The sequence below is a fragment of the Nestor notabilis genome, unplaced genomic scaffold, assembly GCF_000696875.1.
Source record: "Nestor notabilis isolate BGI_N333 unplaced genomic scaffold, ASM69687v1 scaffold4336, whole genome shotgun sequence".
Classification (NCBI taxonomy): Eukaryota; Metazoa; Chordata; class Aves; order Psittaciformes; family Psittacidae; genus Nestor; species Nestor notabilis.
Window position 1 is genome coordinate 1,585 of NW_009933174.1, and position 16,697 is coordinate 18,281.

Below are 16,697 nucleotides of genomic sequence, written 5' to 3' on the forward strand. Positions count from 1 at the left end.
TCTTAGGCAGGGGGGCCCAAGACTGCTGGTTGATATTCAAGGATCACCTGCTCCAAGCTCAGGAATATTGTGTCCTGACTAGAAGGAAGTATGGCAGGAGGGCCAGGAGACCTCCATGGATGGATAAGGAACTGCTGAGGAAACTTAGAGGGGAAAATATAAGCTTATGAAAGGTGGAAGCGAGGACAGATGGCCTGGGAAAAATACTGGAACGTTGTCTGGGAAGCTGGGGACCAGGTCAGGATAAAGAGCTGGCTGGATGGCCACATGCAAAGAGTTGTGGTCAATGGTTCAATGTCCAGTTGGAGACCAGTAACGAGTGTGTCCCTCAGGGATTGGTGTTGCCACCTATCTTGTTCAACATCTTTGTCGGTGACATGGACAGTGGTGTGTGGTGTCCCTGCCCATGGCAGAGAGGTTGGAACTAGGTGATCTTAAGGTCCTTTCCAACCCTAACTACTCTATGATTCTATGATTGCACTCTGCAGTTAACAAGTCCTTGACTATACAGAATCAACCAGAGATCCCAATAAAAACTTTTTAGATTATATGAGCTTAATTTCATAGTTCCTGCATTAGATATAAACTCAGTATTATAGTTTGTAAAGCTAAAATGCAGAGAACAAAAATTCATGTAAGTAGACAACCCCCATTTCCAAGAAGGGGAAATGGAAGACCACAGACCAGGGAACCACAGACCAGTCAGTCTCACCTCCACTCTGCAGTTAACAAGTCCTTGACTATACAGAATCAACCAGAGATCCCAATAAAAACTTTTTAGATTATATGAGCTTAATTTCATAGTTCCTGCATTAGATATAAACTCAGTATTATAGTTTGTAAAGCTAAAATGCAGAGAACAAAAATTCATGTAAGTAGAAAACTAAATATAGCAAATGGTCCCATATTTATATCTCAGTAGTCAGAATACAAATAAACATCCTTGGTGAAAACACATCAGTGCTTCCAATTAAGGTAATATAATTGCATGCTTTGAAGTGGAACAATGGAAAATTCTGCCAATCCATTGTATTAATATGAGACACAGACTTCAGAGACATATAAAAATAACATCTAATCTGTTTAAAGCATCTGCTACTATACCCTTTTTGTATAACATTTGTGTATTTTGTGTAAACACACACATTAGATCAATAAATAGATACCTAACTAGATAAATACATACTATATGAATTCTGGTCCAATCTTTCGTTGTTTTCCACAGCCCATAGCTTTAAAATACTCTAAAGTTTTTACATATTAAAGTGCATTTTTAGTAGGCACAAGTACTATAATGAAAACACGTGAGGCTAAGGCCCTTTACCAAAGAAGGAATCATCACCCTCATGGCCATACCTGAAAGAATTTTTACAAACTGAAAAGTCAGTCTTTATGTGCATTTAGTCCTTGTAAATTCTTTCTGTATTCCCAGCAAGGGTGAAAATTGTCCTAGTGGGTGTTCTGACATTGACATTTTTTCATTAGGAGTATAATGTGACCAGCAGCTATTTGTAGACATGTACAGCTACACAACCTGTTTGCTTATATATAGGCTGTTCTGCTTGATGTACACTGTGAGAGTCTTTTAAGATACTAGTGCAATATTGCAACTCTCTTTTGAGGTCACAGAGTTTTGCTATCCCTGGTTTAGAGTTAAAGTTTCTCAAAAAGAGAGGCAGAAAGCATATTATATTGATATACTACCAAAATGCTTAGAGTTTAGCTATGGACCAGGACCTTGCCTGTGCTAGATTTTGTAAATCTGTAGGTGGTGGGAATGCTCTAAAGTCATCCATGGATCCTGTAGCAGAGAAGGGGAAAAAAAAGATCTGTTCAGTGCTAGCCTTTTGCTAAGATCCCTCTTAGCAACACCAGCTGGGTACGCCTTGGTAGGAAATGCAACAGTGACCAGCTTGAGTCACATCTGAGCAGGGGGCTTGCTTGTCAGAGTATGTGTCCAGCCCGATTCCTTATGCAGGCAGAGGTGGGAAATCTCACATTCTCATTTTCATCAATCCAACCATGCCCTGGAATGGTGGTGAGGGAGCACAGTGCTCTGTGATACAGCAGAGCCTGGAAAACCTGGAGTAAGTTACTGATGGAAGTATTCAGTCATGCAGAAAGTGAATAAATACGATGCATGCATCTTGGTTCAACAAATTTCTCATTAGCAGTTGTAGTTATTAGTAAATGAAGATTATTGGTGTTCCATCAATTATACCAATGGTTGAACAACATAAATTACTGGTGCTGCTTCTTATTGTATCACATGCATTTTCTTTTTTTTCTTACTTGTTTATGTTAGAGCATTCTTCAGTCAGAATCACCAAAATGGGTGTTTACATTTCAGTCTGTGCTCTTGGGACTTGTTTGCCCTGATTATAAAATTGAGATTTTGTAAGTTAAACACCTCCAACTAAATCCAGCTCTTTTGTCATAAATATTTATTTATGGACAGAGGTTTACACTGGTCATTTTTTAAAGATAGGACCTACTGTTATCTTCTTCGGATGCACTCCTGCAATAAAGTGTTCTGTACAGCTAGTATTGATTTTCTCACTGTGTCTTTCCATGAGCAGGGAAGGCAGCTTACTAACAGAAATGAATAATTGTTGTTTACTCTGCTTCTTCAACAGTCTGACCATTGAAGCAGTTTGTCTAAAATATTGTTTGGTCACTGGTGGGGAAACTGATCCAGGATGCAACTCTGGCCATGCAGATTTCAGATCAGGAAGGCAGAGGGAGATAAAGTGGTTCATCCCCAAAAGGGGTGATTTAAATCATTGGTACTGCTTCTAAAGGGCATAACACAGGCACTTTATGCCAGTGCAGAGCAAAGGGGAATGGGCATGTAAAATACAACCTCTCCAATTTGGAAATGCTTTAGACCCTCTTAGCACTTAATGGCAGGTTACAAAAAGGGCAGGGAAGAGAATCAGACCAAAAGGTTGGCACTGACACCAGGTGCCTGCAATTGCCTCAGTTTGCTGCTCCCCGTACCTGGGATTTGAGTGTTTCCATCCACCAAGGCTTACTGCAGAACTAGCCTTCTCCTGAGGGGGTGGGGAAAGGGACACAATGTGCTGGTCTGGCCATGCCAACCCCACGCCTTTCCTGTGTTGTTGTACGGTTTTTTGTTTCCCACACAGAGCATTGGCACTGTTGGCTTCCTGGCTAAGAGCCTGGAGCAAGTTTCAAAGCTGGGTCTAGAAAGTCTTTGGGTGGTCTCCACACTCCTTCCTTGACAGGATGCTCAAAGACAATGTTTTTGTGTAAACCAAGGATTTTGTGAATGGGGTTAAATGAAATATGTTAAGCTGGGATGTAAACAGTGATGGTTAACATCAGTGAATGCTATTGCTGGTTGGAGGACTGCAGAACCTGCTGTTGCACCCGCAGCTTTCTCTGCCTCTGCTTTCGTGTATCACAGTTGCAGTGCTCTGCCACAGTTGTAAGAGTTGTCCTTCCTTTTCATTCTGGCTTTATTATGTAAGGGGATTTTTACTGAAGCTAGGGTGAATTTTGTCACTGATATGTATGCCAGCTGTATTTTAAAGCATAAAATCTCTTACAGCACCTGAACTGTCCTGGCCTGAAGCTACAAAGTGAAGACATTGTAATGATATACTTTTAAGGGGAACTGCTCTACATCTCCCTCGCTTTTGTACAAATTTCTGTTGCCAGCTAGTTGCCCTTGATGGCTAGCATAAATTTCCTCATTTTTTTTCACATGATCTAGGGCACTGTAGCTGAGGGAAGATGCAATCGCACAGTTTGCCTGTAATTTGAGCAATATATTCTCCTAGCCTGATGGAACCACAGAATAATTTGGGTTGGAAGGGACCTCATGAGGTCTCTAATCCATCTGCCAGCTCAAAGCAGGGCCAGCTGGAGGTCAGACAAGACTGCTCGGTGCTTTGTTCAGCTGGTCCTTGGAAGCCTCCAAGGGAGGAGATTGCACAACCTCCTGGGTCCCTGCTCCACTGCTCAGACAGTCATGTGGTGCCCCCAGTAAGCAATAACCCTTCCTGTTCAGTGAGTCTGGTGGCACATAGGTGCCATTTTCCCTGCAGGAGGAGGTTTCCCACTACTGTCATGGGCTGCATCCTGTTGGTGATGCTGGCCTAAATGAAGGTTTCTTCCCATAGTCTGTTACCAGAGAACTGAATCTATTTTGCAGTTGCAGAGCTGCAAGTAGAGAAGGAGCCTTCCGCCTGTTGCCAGAAATTGCAAGCCTTCAGCCTTCTCTGTCTCGGAGTGAAAACTATTGCTTTTTTGTTCTTGTGGCTTCTACGTATTTTTGAGGAAATTTTAGTGTTTATGAAAAGGACACAATTGAATAACCCGGTAATGAATTCCTTGGGTAATAGCATCTTTACTTTTTCCCACTGGTACTGTGTTTCAATCCTGATCTGCAAAAATCATACCTTGTGGGTTAAGGCGGTAGTTCAGAGTCTTTGGCCCTAGGACAGCGCCATCATGACAGATGCTGATCGTATAGCACGTGTGTGTCAGACATTCAGAATGTGTTTAAACACAGGCCTCTACAACATTACATAGAGAACGCCTGGGGGTGATAGTGATTGTTCGCTACTCAGTATTACAATATGGGGTTGGTTTTTTTCAGTATCTGCTATCTGAAGAAAAAGAGAATAGAGAATCTTAAATAGAAAGTGGTTATAAAGAATTTATTCCTTACAATATTTTGTCAGTGCAACACTACCGTACTGAAACACTCTGAATTTAAGAAAGTAAGAAATAGGGATTTTTATTTTTTTTTTCTTCTTTTCTCCTCTGTGCACTTCTCAGATGCTTAGTAACAACCTTGAAAGTTAAAAAGTACTGGAGCTTAAGCGTAGTTATGCTTTAAGTTTGGAGTATCACCCCTTAAAGGTAATGGAACTTCATCACATACCCTTCATTTTAAGTGAAATGATAATTTATTTTTATCAGAAGTAATTATATGGTAATAAGCCTGTAGTTCAGAAATGAGAATGGGCTTATGAATATGTAGCAAAATATTGGAAATATGGTTAAGTAGATTATTAGTGACAAAGTAATACTTTTCAGTGCAAAATGTCTACTAAATACCAGTTTTTATGATCAGGCAAAAGGAAGAAATGTAAGCATGAATGTGTCTTCTTCAGCAGCTATTTCCTATGAACACAAAGCTATGATGTGAACACAAGAAGGAAATTATTTTAAATTATTTTGCAGTAGCACTTGACAAAAGCTTGTAACTACCAGTATTTCTTTGCAGGTTACGAAGAATATTTAAAATGTAAGAAAGAATTGTTAGGAATAATAGCCAGAGCTGGCCATGTTACTGTATAAAAGGTCTATATGAGGCATTGCTGTTCAGTTTTGGTCATCAGGCATCTTAATGTTACAGAAACAAAAATACTTTGTATTAAAAGGTCTATATTTACTTATTTCTCTTATCTTTTGAGCCATGTTTGTAGTCATACATTTGTCACAGCTTTTGAGCCGAGAGTTTTATATTCTTTGTTAAAGAATAAACTTCAATTAACTTTAGTTGAATTCATCTGAAAACTTCACTGAATTCTCAAACTAAGTTACTGTCCTTCAGATAAAAGGTCACCTTTATTTTTGACTGTTTCTCAGTTCAGCTGCACAGCGAGCACTTCTTTTTTTCTTTTTTTTCTCCACCGCAAATCAGTCATCTTACTAGGAAAACTATCTGTTAAAAATACTTAGGGAAATGAATGCATAATGGAAGTGGCCTGTGTTTGAAGGGGAGTATGGAAGAAGGCATTGTTTGTTAGAGAGGAGTTAGTAGATATTAATTAAAACCAGAATGATGAGCTTCCAAAAAAAAATATTGAAGTACTTGACATTTTGTTTCTTGTCTCCTCTTGAGGTATTTTTGTACCACTTCCTTTCCTTCTTGAATAGTATAGTCTTTGTTTCCCTTACAAAATACTTTCATTGTTTTCCACTGTACTTAATTTTTAGAATGGAAACATGACCTAAGAAGAGTATTGTTGTCTGTCAAGATAAACCACAATGCATTCCTGTGCTATCTTTCCCTTGTTCTGTCCTTGTTTCTAGGCAGTTATTTGTGGTCCTTTTCAGCCCTGTAAGTACTGAGGCATTGGAGGAAGAACAAAAAAAGAAAATTTTTTAGCTGCAGGGAATTAATACCTTGAAAATTGTCACAAGTGGGATCAGAGGTGGCAACAGTTTCAACATCCATAATTAAAAAGAAAGAATGGAAAACAGAAATACACAAATGAACAAGATGGACCAGAAAATGGATGGGGAAAAATCAAACTATTTCTCTCTCTAGTATTAAGTTCAAGCAGATAACTTGTGTTTTAATACTCCTTTTTCTCTTAGTCAGAGCTTGCTCTACCTACTACTAATAGGCACCAGTTAAGTTCATTCTCCATTTTATTAACTCATCCTTATCATAAACTGCTAAGCTTGGCTCCCAGTGAACTTTTCTGTGAACCCTGCCAAAGGGCCTGAAGTCAGAGATGGCTCTTATTCCTTAACACGGACTATTCCTCCACATTGCAGGGTGTACATAGGAGAATTCTGTCAACAGTAATCTCATATTACCTCCTCTAGGTTTTTTTTCATTTCCTCACTGTCTTTACTTTTCTTTGTGGTCAGTCCATATGTGTCTGTAGCAGTATTTGTCAGGACCTGCTAAGTGGGTGGCTGGGCCAGTTGCATCTTGATGAATGTGCAGGGACTACACAGAGGTCAGCCACAGGCGTGTTTTGCAGCGCAAGCAGCACAGGGCCAGATTGCTGTGCAGACAGAGGATTAACTATGTGAAAATACAATTCAGACAAGACCCTTGACAAATTTTATGAAAATGATCTGCAATGAGGAATTTGAGGAGGCACTCGGTGCTGCAGTCAGCACTAAATCCCTTGTATTTTACAACCCAATAATCAACCTGCTGCTGTGATTATCAGAGTGGAAGAGGATGAGTGGCGAGAGTAAGTGGCTGTTGGTATGGTGCCCAGACCTACCAGGGCCCTGAAGCAGCTCCAGCAGGAAGCTATCTCCATTTGACATCCTTGCAGTCTAAGCAGACAATGAAGATTTGGGGAAGAAGAAATGCATGTAGAAGGTCTTAATTCAGTTGCCTTTGTCCTATATTTGTTCTGATTAGAATCCTTTCTTCACTCTTCTCTCTACTGTCCCATGAAAAGATAATAACACCAGGAGACAAAGTAGAACATTGTCACCTGAGAAAAATGTCATCTAACAGCCTGCAGCTTTGCCAGCATTGTTTTATTCTCCCAGACGCGATTGTCACCAACTACTAGGGCTGCCAACAATTTCAGTAAAATATGTTCAAGAAAATGTCTTAGTTTTTCTTTGCCCTTCCTTTCTTTTCTTTAGAAAAATTCCCATTTCTCCCCAGCAGAAGACAAAGTTTTTTGGCAGATTAAAAGATCTGAATCTGTAAAAAACCAGCAATGATAACAAACTTCCGTGAAAATATCACCAAACTGTTTTTTTCAATTTTAGTTAATGATTTTTTTCCAGTTCCTTTTCAGTTTGTGTGATCTCTTTGGCATTTTTAATAAACCAGATACTCTTAGGGTGGTATGAAATCCTGTAAGTGGGAATTCATCCACTGAGAAGTGCCTACATAATTACTACACCAAGACCATACATGAAATCTGAGACCTGCCCAGACTTCCTTGTGCTCTTAGCTGTATCCTGCCTGAATTACTGCAGTCTCATGAGGCCTTATCTGCTCAGAACCTGCAAAGAAGAGAGCAGACAGTGCCCCGGAGAGCTGGTCATTACATAGCAATGGCATGAACTCTTTCCAAGCCAAACAGGATATTAAATAACACAGATACTGGGTAAGTTCAGTTAGTTCACCTTGGCAGAAAAGAGCTGAGGATTGGAAATGTTCCTTGTCCTGTAAGTGTTGTGGCACCCTTCAAAAGTGGCAGTGTGTGATAAAGAGGTACAGCTGAGGCTAACCTTCTTTTCAGCTCTTAAATGACTGTCTTTAGGATGAGACTGAAGTTTGCAACCCAAGTCTGTCCTCTACTCTATCCTCAACTCTGTCTTCATTTCCTGCTTGCAGTCTTTAGTGAGCCCAGCTCTGCTGCACTGGAGGATTGAGTTTGGAAGGGTCACTACTGTTGACACATGTTGCTTTCATCCTTATCCGTTGAGCTCTTTGCTCCAAAATATCCCCAATCACAAATTATTGAGTAAGAGCCCCCAGAAAATCACATTACATATGGATGAGAAAAGATTATTACTGTAGGCAACTTTGAAGGTTATAAAGGTTAGTTGTGCTCTTTCATCAGCATGGAAGTAGGGGAGTAGAGCAGAGGGAAGAAATAAATATGTTCAAAGGACAGGCTACTCTGCACGCAACATAGAATTCCAGCATTTCCTTTTGAGTTGTCTAATGCAGCCTTTCAGCAGCAGGAGGGTGGTTTGTAATGAAATTCAGCTTCTCACATTCTAGAAAAAGTTGAACTCTTGCTGCTCATTGACTTCGAAAAGATTTAAGGATCACTGATCAGTTACCATGCTTTCTTGTGTATGAGGGGGAGGACATCTGATTAATGACTTATGACACAAGCTTCACCTGTCCACAGGAATCTGCATACCAGCTGAATACTAAGATGACAGATTAACAAGGTATTTTGTACAGTCCTTATTGAAGAAGCCTATGTGGTGTGGAGGTCAGTTTAGCAAGTACAATTACATGGTTATTTTTAATTATGTGTAAGCTTTTCTTATCTTCTGAGATAACAGAGAGGATCGAGAGGGAGTTTTACCATCAAGTTTGGAGCGTGGACACACTTTTTCTTGTTTCTTTTATTGGTCTGGAGATTTCCCCACTGTTAATCCTTTTAGAACTGAACTCCGCAGCTTGCTTCTTTTTTTAAATGAATGTGCTACAACTGACTCCTTGTTTATAAGCACTGAATCTAGTCCTTTGTTAAGGGAGGATAGACAGATTAGACACACATCTGAATGACCTATTATGCATTGTAAGGGCTGTGTTTAATTGGAAACAAAAAAGGCCAAAAAACAGCTGCTTAATTTATGGATGTGCACAACAGGACAAACAATTTCAACATGGCAAGCGAACACTCATCATTCATAGAGTTGGCATCACTTCCTCATGCGTTGCAGTTGCAGTAGAAATCTTTGTTTGAGAGCTAATTCAGTGCTTTTGAGAGGTGCTGGATGGTAACCCTGGAGACTGTAGCCCTGTGTTCAGTGTGGGAATAGGTGTGGCACAGGCAGCATGGGCAGCAACTGGGCAGCCCCTGCTCCAGCACCACCACTAACTTGCTCACCCTAGGAGGGAAAATCATCAAAGGAGAGAAAACGAAGGTGCCAGTGTCCCATAGCCTGTGGTCTGAGATTGTCAGTTTGGAGATAGACATCTGTCTACCAGGAACTGGGCTTTTCTCAGAAATATGATAGTGAACGCTCAGTATGTAGTAATGAAGCTTTTGTCACTACACTGTCACCTTCTCTTTTGTGATGCATTTGCTCATTAAAGGAATAATGTCCTTTTTAACCCATAGATTTGATATGTGCAGGAAGAAAAATAATAAAATGTCTGGAAACATTGTTACAGCCAGGTAGTTCGTGCTCTCACTTCTATACAGATGTTGTGCTGCACTCATTAATCTTTTGCAAGTGCCTTTCAGTAGATTATTAGGAAACATCTGTGTAATTTTTATTATTTTATTTCCTTATTGCATTTTCTTTTTTATTCTCAAAATATTCTCCTTAAGGGCAAGAAAGTACGTGTAGTGGAGGCTATGATTTTGACAGTGTTGTTGGTGTTGATCATTTTCCTTTTCCTTTTCCTTTTCCTTTTCCTTTTCCTTTTCCTTTTCCTTTTCCTTTTCTTTTCCTTTTCTTTCTTTTTTAATAACAATACGTTTTTCTTAAAGGTTGTACGATCACAGAAGTGCACATTGATTTAATTTATTTCTTCTGTCGTCAGGGATGTTCTGTCTTCTAGGTAGACAAGTTGTAACTCTCTTTCTGAGCATTATGTTACTGAAAGAGTGAAGCTATATTTTAAGGTTGTGGGTCCTGGAAGTTTGTTTAGTCTTTTGAAAATCATGAGCCCAGGCTATTGTTTATCTTAAAAGTAGTAACTGAGAATATCCCTTGATTTAGGAGTTAATAAGTCACTGTAAGAGAGGATAGATTTGCTCAGGACAGCTCATGTATTACAGTGTGTTACACTATTTGGAGTTTTGTAAGGTGTGATGGCTTCATGCCCAGGACCTACATGGCTGTAGTCCAGCTGAGAGGTGACACATGCAAATAACCAAAGGCTGGGCTTCATCTGCCAAAATAGGATGGAGCCTTGTAACAATCAGTGATAGCAGAAACTGCTACCTATGGGTAGTACTGTGTAATTTAGTTGCATCAAGGAATCCAAATACCTTCAAGCTATGTATTGAACTGGCTAATGAAGGAAGGCAATGCATTTTCCTTCATATTCTTCGTAATGCCTTCCTCTGCCACTCAGCACTCTGTCTTTTTTAGATTTAAATGCAGGTGTTTTTATAAATGAACTGGTCTTATCTAAGCATTTTTTTACTGGAGATCTGGTAAAACTTCAGAATTGCTGAATATCTTCATTGTTTTATTGACACATACATCTAGATAATCTGACAAATTCACTTACATTATTGAGAGTAATATAGAAAATGACTGGAGATAATTGATTCTTGTGGGATGCCACAAATGAATGAAGTAAAACTTCTCATTACTGCTTGAGAAGGACTGAAATCCGTGTATCTTGTCTCCTCTTTTAAAAGATGCCAAGATGTCCTCTGAGAAACTCTTGAATGCATTTGTACAAAAGGGTGAATGTCTTCCACCTATTTACAATTAAAGATCCGTCTCTATTTCTAAGCAGTTTCAATTTCACGGTGAAGTTTTACTCTAGGTTATTTCAGGTCTAGGCAGGTCCTTCAGGTCTAGTAATGCTTTAATTAATTTATAGTTAAATTTTGTCCATCTCATTCTAAAGTCTTTTAAAGTATGTATGGTTTACCACTAGACTCTAGTTGAATTGAATTGAATATGCGTAGTGGTCGTATCAGTGAGGCCTGGGAAATCATGGCATATCTGAAGAAGGAATAGAACAGACTCAGTTTATATTGTTGAACTCATACCAGAAATCAAAGGGGTTTCTGTCCTTTAACCATCCACCCATAGATCTCCCACTCTCCAGTGTGCAGTCCCTTTGGCCCATCATCCCTGCTACTGTTGCACTGCTTGATTTCTTCATAGCTAGACCATGATGGTAGTCCTTGTCATAATGATGCATTGATTACATCAGTCAGGAATGTCCTAAGACTGGAATTTTTTTCTGCTTTTCTTAAGCTATTAAAGATACAGGCTGAATTCAGAAGTGTTACAATGCAGGATGTGATGCATGTGATTGAAATGCCAGGACTGAAAGTATAGAATTGCTCAGCAGCTCTGGGCAGAGCAGCTCATGGGATGTGGGGGAGGCGTTTCAATGGATGTCATCTTTAAGTGTAACACAGTGATAAGTATAACTCAAATTCTTGCCATTTCTAAGTTGTCCGTTTCAAACTAAATCTTTACTATAATCAATAATGTCTGAATAACAGCATCTGGGATTCAAGAATTGCAAGGGTATCTTGTAAGTTTAGAAAATGAAACTCAACCATGGATCTAATTATATAAGCTGTTCTCTTGGTACATCTCATCTGGATAGAAGTAGACAGTGCCAGGTATTTTTTGGAAGCCTGGTCTTTCAAGATTTCTAGCTCCATTGGGAAGGTCCATTAAGTATTTAAAAGTTAAGGAAGTTACTGAACCTCCCAGACCTCTGAGACTAACTCTTCACCATCTGCAGAGACCATTAAATATCTGTATCATATGTTGCATTTTACGACAAAAGACCTAAAGCTTTTTTTGCAGTCTGAGGGCACTTGACCTCTTGGCAGTATAACGTAGCCTGTGAATTAGGCTGACAAGGCAGTATACCCTATCTTTTCCAGCCTTTAGTTTTCAGGAAAAGCCTATTTATCCACTACTTCAGATCAGTGTGTTGTATTATTGTTACAAAATCTGATGTGCAAGTCTTAGGGTTCATTGACATGAACTAAAAAGCCTCCTTTGATATAAAAAGGACAGGGTGCTGTTGGAGCAACTCCAGAGGAGGGCCATGAGGATGATAAGAGGACTGGAGCACCTCCTGTATGAAGACAGGCTGAGAAAGTTGGGGCTGTTCAGCCTGGTGAAGAGAAGGCTGCATGGAGACCTCATAGCAGCCTTCCAGTATCTGAAGGGGGCCTATAAGGATGGTGGGGAGGGACTCTTCATTAGGGACTGTAGTGGTAGGACAAGGGGTAATGGCTTTAAACTTAAACAGGGGAAGTTTAGGTTAGATATAAGGAAGAAGTTCTTCACAGTGAGGGTGATGAGGCACTGGAATAGGTTGCCCAAGGAAGTTGTGAATGCTCCAACCCTGGAGGCGTTTAAGGCCAGGCTGGACAGAGCCTTGGGCGACATAGTTTAGTGTGTGGTGTCCCTGCTCATGGCAGGGGGGTTGGAACTAGATGATCTTAAGGTCCTTTCCAACCCTAACTATTCTATGATTCTATGATTTCATTGGCAGATCCTCTGGTATTTAGAACACAGCAGGCTAAAACTCATGAAAAATATTAATCAAATTTCCTGTATTATTAATTATACCCTAAATTATTAAATAGATGGAATTTTCTACATGCAATTTATTTTTCACCACCTATTTCTGCTAGTCAACTTCCTGTTCAATTTAGACAAAGGACTGATCCTGTTATCTTCTGAACTACATAGTATCGTACTGTTTGGGTTCACATATAATGCAAAGAAACATTAAAAATCTAAAAAATATTGTTGCAACTGATATCATTACCTGTGATCCCATATTTTTTGCACATTGAATAGCATGAAAGTCATAAAAGCTGTATCTGCCACAGCACATCTCTTTCTGTGAGAAATTCCCAATTATATGATGGACAGCGCTACCTGTTAACATGCAAGTATTCTGCTTGCCCTACTCTTGGAAGTGAATTTCTTATTGCTAAGAAGAAATAGTGCCATGAAATATGTTCTCTAACTTCAGTAGAAGGGAAAAAATGATTAAAGAAAAATTTCATCCAGATACAGACCTGATTATGATCTTTGGACATAACCTATTGGAGTTTTTCGTTATTAGTTTTCAAAGTTTAAAGAACCAAGTTTAAAATATGGTCTGAAAAAAACCTGTATATAGAGTACATTCTTATGCAGTACTGCATTGTAGAAAAAAATGAAGAGAATGGAAGTCTTCAGCATAATAATATCTGATAAACTATAAAAACTGCATATATCAAGCAAACTGCAGTTTACAAGAGGCAAACTTCTTTTGTGCATGTGCACAAGGTACTAAGAACTGACTCATGCTTGAACATAAATGAGAATTTAATTGACAGCTCCCACAATTATCTGTGTAACAATACTGTCACGTAATTAGTCTTAAAATAAATGTGCAAGCCAAAGATTATTATAGAAAATACAGTTTTACTGCAACAAAGACTAGTGACAGGAAAATCCTAAGCTACAGAAATGTGCTTAGAGTCTGTTCTTTAATCATTCTCAAAAGATACTCATTTTACTCACAGTGAAATCCAAGTGGTTTGTTTCAGCAGTGTTAGTGTGGGAGAAGCAGTAGCTGAAGGGCACTTGAAAATGGATATGTTAATAATTGTGTAAGCAACCAAATGTCTTTTCCTAATAAGAAAAGTAGATGAACACAGTATGTGCTACAAAGATACCACTTTTCTCAGCTCTTGGCGGTAGTTGCATCACAGGTAGCAGTCTGCCAATGCAACCAAAATAATTGGCAGCCAAACTTGCCTGTTTGCATAAGGCTCTCCTGTTTCCCAGTTCTTAATTCATTTCTACCCCTGTGACATACAATAATGCAATTGGAAATAACTATATATCTACCTGCCAGTCTCATTGAGAAGGAAGTTCTTGGCTTAATTATAGGAAGGAAAGTACCTGGTTATTTTAAGATCAGTCTAGAAACTGTCATCTTGCTGCTAATTTCTGCTCTCCACATAATAGGTATTATAATGCTCCCATGTTGTGAGGCCTTGCAATGGTCCTGGAGCTATCATCCATCATTAAGGCAAAAGTCAGTAGGATGCAGTTTTAGAGGAGATAAAAATGAATCCCTCATCTATAAAGATGTGCTAGTTTTAAGATGAGTATTTTGAAATGTTCACTTACTAAATTCACACCTTACATCACTGATACCCCTTGTAGTTAGATCATTTATAGCCTCAACATGTAAAGTCACCACCTCTGTCACCGCTACTATCCTCAAGCTAAGTGAATCATTCCAAGGAATATCTGTCGCTATAAAGACTGGGTGCAAAAAAGCTTGAGTTGCATAAAGATGCCACTTTCTGTTGTTCTTGGGTTTTGTGCTTTATCTTATTGTGTTCCCACTTATTTATTTCCTGACCTTTCTTTTTATTTTTTTTGCATACCACTATGTACCAGTTGGATGGAGCTTTGAGCAACCTGATCTAGGGAAATGTGTCCCTGCCCATGGCAGGAGGGTTGGAAATAGATGATGTTTAAGGTCCCTTCCAACCCAAACCATTCTGTGATTCTATGTCGTTAGGTTATCAAATTTTGAATTAAAAACTTTTAGCACATCGTCATGGGAAATGGAGGAGGGTGAGGGCAGAAGCGTAAGACAGGGCTTCTGGACAATGCAGTTCCATATTAAATGCTCAGATTTTACCCACAAGATTTTGTTTTCTAAACATTGAGCCAAAAAATCAGTATTTTTCAAAGGACAAAGATACTCTTCCTCGTCCCAGAAAAGCTGATCCCACCCCTTCCTTTCTTTTTTAAATGAAGTAGAGCACCTGACATAGAATTGAAATTACTTGAAGCTAACAGAAATTGTTTTGGAAAAACACATTTTAAATTTTTGAAGGGTATCTTGAAGACAAATAATCTCACAGTTAAAACATGAGAATGGTTTCAGTGTTCAACTGGAAACGTTCCTCTGTTTTATCTAAATTCTTTCATAAACCAGGACTTCTTGCTGATCTGTCAAATGCATATTTTGCCTTTTTTGAGAGATCTGGAGCAGACAACTGATCTAGCTGTTGTCTTGAAGTCCCATGCACGCTGGGGATACGTTGTTGGCTCCAGTCAGCTGCTTGAAGGATATTCTGGGTTTCCCCTTATCTTCAGTAACTGGCAATCAGATGCATGGAGGAGGATAATTAGTCACTGAGTCTGCTAGACGTAAAGAGACTTGGAAAATCATCAGAGATTTTGGTATATGGGGGAAGGCCTTTTACTCATCAAAGGAAAATGGAAGTTCCTTCTTCCAGCCAGGAGATCTGGTAAAGATATTTGTCCTATATGATGCAGGATTTTTTATCTGATGGTGTCTCTTTAACAATTTTTGCTCAAACAGAAAGCTTTCCTTGAAGTAAGGCAGTTATTTTTAACCTCTAAAGTCAGAAGAAAATCTTCCTGATAAAACAACAAAGACTGTACAATTTTGTAAAGCCTTTGATAATCATAAAGCTATTTAATTTAGGGGTTTTTTTTTTCTTTAATTTTGCTTTTGCAATTGGTCTTTATGCAAAAGAAGAAGAAGAAACCTTGAGAAAATATAAGGCAACTGCCGTTTTCTGTAGCGGTTTTAATTCATTAAATTCCTTTATCCGTTGCTCACCCCCTCCCTCCCCTATTACAACAGCTTCTATCTTATGCCACAAGCAAATATAATTTCTGTTGTTGCTTCTTCGCAAAATCCAATTTGTTATGATGTATTATGCATGCCAGAATAATTGCAGAGGAGGAGTTAAACTGAATGACAGTTTAAAGAGGTGCATTCCTTTGGCTGTGTCACTCACAAAGAGCAGTAAAAAGAAAAGTGGGACAAATTGATGCCCTGATGAAAGTATTAATCTGCTAAGATTTCAGATGAAACAATGGGACTGCCCTAATCAACCAGTATCCTCTAGAGAACAAGATGATGGCAGGGACTTCTGATACTGAGAAGATTACTATAGCCTCAGCAGCAATATCAGTGATAATATCTACCATTATCTTTGTGTATACATTACTAGCAATTAAAAAAGTGCTTGTCAGTACCAATCTTAGCATAAACCATTTTTTTCCAAGAAATGTGAGAGTTTTATGAGATTCTGTATAATGAGTTAGTCTTTTGCCATTTATTTTCTTAGCAAGAATAGAATAAAATATGTAATAATAATAAATAAGAGCAAAGTAGCAAGGTATGAAAGTATTCCAAGTGAAATCTCTTCAAAGAAAATGTGTAAGATTTTCACTGCAAATGAGGATAGAGGTTATAAATACAACAAATTACGCCTTTGTAATTCTGATGCTGGGGAACATGATGTATCCATTAAAATAATGGTAAAGTGGTTTATACTTTTTATTTTCTTCAACAAATTGCATTGGTAAAAACTAGCTTTTAAAGTCAAGGGGTTTTTTTTTGTTTGTTTGTTTTTTACTCTTTACACCACTGAACTACAATTCCTTTGTAATATTTTAGGGACAAATGTTCTGAATATGTTTGTCATTTTTTTCTGCACTATATCCTGAGTCTGTCCCTTATAGCCAGATCAGATGCTAGC